Below are 4,307 nucleotides of genomic sequence, written 5' to 3'. Positions count from 1 at the left end.
GGGTGGGGTGGGGTGGGCTCTCCAGGCAGCGGCCCCTCTGTTCCGCGGGGGTGCGCGGAGGCGGCCCGCCGCGCCGACCGGGACCCGGGGAGGGAACGGGCCGGTGCCTTCGGCGCTTCCCACGGGACGCGAACCCACGGCTCGACGGCCGCGCCTGCCCTGGCGCCCTGGCTTGGCCGTGGGAAGCGCCGACGTGAGCAGCCGGAGGAGTTAAACGCCGGTGTCCCAACGGTGTGGGGTGGCCTAGATGACCTTCAGGGGTCCTCCTCCTAACCCCAGCATTGCACATGGTCCGTCGCTCTGCCTTTGCTGGTTGTTGTCTAGGCTGTCACTGCGCCAGTTTGGTGTACTGGTTAGGAGCATGACTCTAATCGGGGCGAACCGCAGTTCGTTCCTCCACATGCAGCCAGCTGGGTGGCTTTGGGTCTGTCACAAGTTCTCTTAGAGCTCTCTCTCAGCCCCATGTATGTCACAGGCAGCGTTCCTTCTAAGCTGGGTCAGTGTGAGCTGGCTCATAGGTTTTTAGCCTCCAACTCACACATTTTTGTCTTAGCTCAGGAAGGATGGCTCCAGAGCAAACTAATTTATGCAGTAACCAAATCACTTGCTCGCATTGCCAGTAGCTCACAAAGTAGAATTTTTGCTCGCAAGACTCCACAGCTTAGAGGGAGCATGGCTCACAGGGTGTCTGTTGTGGGGAGGGGAAGGGAAAGGAGATTGGAAGCCGCTTCTGAGACTCCTTCGGGTAGTGAACGGCGGGGTATAAACCCAACCTCTTCTTTTCCTTCATTCCCCTCTTCTTGGTGGGGCTTTCCAGTGGGAAAGGAGAGGATTAACCCGAGTGGTTTCTCTGTTTCGGGGAAAGTTGCAAATCCCTCCCCGATGACTGACAGGCGCCCACGTGGGAAGGTGTCTGTGAGTCACTGTAGGAGAGTCCCGAAGGTTGCTTTTAGGAGTACCCCCCCCCCATTTGCCCTGCGAGCCCAACTTAGGAGAGACGGAGCAGGTGGGCTCTCGAGCAAAGGCCGGCCTCCTCACCCATGCTCCCTCTAAGCCGTGGAGCCTTGTGAGCAAAAACTCTCCTTTCTGAGCCACTGGCATTCAAGTTGTGAGCAAGCGATTTGGCTGCTGTATCAGTTAGTTTGCTCTGGAGCCATCCTTTGTGAGCGAAGACAACAATGCGTGAGCCGGAGGCTAAAAACCCCCTGTGAGCTAGCCTGAACTAACCCAGCTTAGAGGGAACGCTGCTCAGGACCAATGCTCCCTCTAAGCTGTGGAGCCTTGTGAGCAGAAAGTCTACTTTGTGAGCCCCTGGCATGAAAGTTGTGAGCGAGCGATGTGGCTGCTGCATCAGTCAGTTTGCTCTGGAGCCCTCCTTCCTGAGCGAAGACACAGATCTGTGAGCCGGAGGCTAAAAAACTGAGCTAGCTCACACTAGCTCAGCTTAGAGGGAACACTGCTCCTCACTGCCTTTTGGCCTCCCCCTGCCCTTCTGCTGCCTTGGGATTGTTCCGCTCTGGGCCATGAAAAGCCAGTCGGTCTGCCCTGGGATGGGCTTCCCGTCCTCTCTGCCAGCCCCCCCCCCCCTTCAGCCAAGCCCTTCCGGATTCCTCCCAGGGCTGCTTCCTCCACCCATTGTTCTGTCTGTTGCTCTGGTCGTCCCAGATCCTCTGATGATAGCCCGAGAACTGTGGTGTTAGCAGGCTTGGGGGGGGGGAGAGCATGGCTGGGAAACACAATGAGCATTGTGCCAGCAGCCGCCCAGACCCAGCAGGTTTCGGCCTTTCCTTCCCTTCCCTGCGGGGTTAAAGCGAGCAGGATTCTAAAGAGGGAGATAACTTTCTTCCCCCAGAAACTGGTGAGAGTGAACGAGAACAGGGATGTCTGTTCCTCAGTCAGAGCCTAATGTCAGAGCCGCTTGGAAATTTTGAAATAAGCAGCCTTCTGTGTCACCGACACCTTCCCCCCCCCCCAAAAAAAAAGGTTTGCAACATTTTCCAGCCAGGCGTCACAGGGCGGGTCTCCCTTTCATCCAGAAAGGCATGGCCAGAGGATGAGGCTGGTGCAACCGTCTTTCTTGAATAACGCTTTGGCCCCGCGACTGTTGCCTGTCGGATTGGTGGGCTCCTCTGTTGCAGTATGCAAAGGGCTTTCTAATTCTCCCTCGCGGAGTTAAGTTGTGCCGGACTATCTGAAGCGGAAACTGTTTGTTTTTTTAAAAAAAACTTCTTTTCTAGCCCACCTTTTTCTCCAACGGGGACCCAAAGTGCCTGACATCCTTCTCTCCCCCGTTTTAACCTCACAACAACCCTGTGAGGTAGGCGAGGCCAAGAGTGTGTGATTGGCCCAAGGTCACCCAGTAAGCTTCCACGTCAGAGGGGGGGGGGTTCGAACCTGCGTCTCCCAGGTCCTAGCATGACCCTGTAACCGCTACACCACAGTGACGCTTCCTCATTGTCGGTCAACTAGGCAAGTGTTGAATGTTGTGAGTAGCCACACCGACAGCACCTTGCGTAGGAGTGCTTTTAGAGATCGGGGCCAAATGCTGTACCACGGAGGCTGGTTCCAAGTGCTGGTGGTTTGTGCCTTTTTCCTTTGGGGAAGACCCGGTTGGTTTTAAACAGATGCACCGCACTGAGGCTTCTAGCCTGTGCTGGGCAGGTTGTCTTAGGCCGCTGCTCGGTTGGGAGTCATTTGGCAGGCATATAATCTGCCATTTGACCAAGCTGAGGGGGTTCTTTCTGGGCCCTCCTTCCATCGGTTGTCGGCTCCTCTTGCGTCAGTGGGGGTGCCGGGCGGTCTTCGGACAGAGATCCTGTGCTCCCCCCTCCTCCCACCCCACCCCTGAGGTCTGTGTTTGACAGTCCCTGTATACATCAAGCTAGCCAGTTTTAGACAAATATTGAACGGGCGAGCCCGCCCGCCCCAGAGGGTGGTGAAAGTAAACTCTTCCACAGCCGCTGGTTCAAATGGCCAGCCGTTTGGGGAAGAGAGAGGCGGGCGTTGTCGGGAGACGTGAAGGGGAGGAGGGTGTGTGTCCTCCACAAATTGTCCTGCCAATGAAGGAGCTCGGTGGAGAGGGGAGAGACGGGGGCAGCTGCTGGCTCACGCCGCCCGCCCCTCTGAGCGCAGGGTTAAGGATTTTTTGGGTAATCTGTTCACTGTGGCCGCAGGAAGCGTTTTTTTTCTGGTTTGTACCTTGGGAACATGTTGCGCACGCATGCTGGAAGCGGGCAGCCAGGGTTCCCCAGCCCTCCCCAAGTGCTCTGCTATTAGCCGAACAGTTGAGTTGGAAACAGCAGTTCTTCTGGATTCTGGGGGAGACCTGCCTGTCCCTTGTGAGTCCTGGGAGCGGATAGCCCTTTGCTTGCACCCTGCTGATTGGCAAAGGCGGTGTGTTCTCACCCTGCATTCCTGGCCTGGAGCAAGTTAATGTGCTATTGGGTGTGTGTGTGTGTGTGTGTGTGAATGACCCTGGGCTTCAGGTGTGTACCGACAGGCTTAAGAGGCCTGTGGCTCCCTTCTGGATGCAGCTTTGTAAGGGGAGGGAGGGCCAGCGTAACCTTAGGGTGGGCGTGTCCCTTGAGAGCCAGTTTGGTGTAGTGGTTAAGTGCGCGGACTCTAATCTGGGAGAACCGGGTTTGATTCCCCACTCCTCCACTTGCACCTGGCTGCATGACCTTGGGCAAATGGTAGTTCTGATAAGAGCTGTTCTTGAAAAAGAGCAGTTTCTATCAAGAGCTTTCTCAGCCCCACCGACCTCACAGGAGGGTGTCTGTTGTGGGGAGGGGGAGGGAAAAGGAGTTTGTCAGCCGCTCTGAGACACCTTTGGGTAGTGAAGGGCGGGGGATAAATCCAACCTCTTCTTCTTCTTCTCCTTTTAGAGACCATTCCAGGCAGGGGTCTGGGAGTTGGTCAGGCTCCCTGATAGGTTTAGCCCCACCCACCAGTGAGGGCGTCATGGTTAAGGTGGACAGGCGCTGAAGCATAGCATGACATACCAACCCATGCATGTGACAGACAGAGCCCAAGAGGCGCTGATGCTCAAGTGGGACATCGCTCTGCTTCTAGAGCCACCAGGCCACTGGATGAAGTGGCAGTGGGGGCTGCTGGTTGGCTTGGCTGTTAGAAAGAGACTGAGGTTACCCCACACACACACAATATACACGGCGTCATCATTCACACCCCCTTCCTCCTGAAAAGCCCTCTCGGCTGCAGCCTCTGAATTCCAGCAAAGCTAAATCAATAAAGCAGCTGCCTTGAGCAGGAGGGAATTTGTGGGGGGAGATGGTTGAGGAGGAGGCTGG

Source organism: Gekko japonicus, unplaced genomic scaffold (assembly GCF_001447785.1).
Source record: "Gekko japonicus isolate JY-2015 unplaced genomic scaffold, Gekko_japonicus_V1.1 scaffold2300, whole genome shotgun sequence".
NCBI lineage: Eukaryota > Metazoa > Chordata > Lepidosauria > Squamata > Gekkonidae > Gekko > Gekko japonicus.
The sequence above is the reverse complement of the archived record's forward strand: the minus strand, read 5'-3'. Positions refer to the sequence as shown.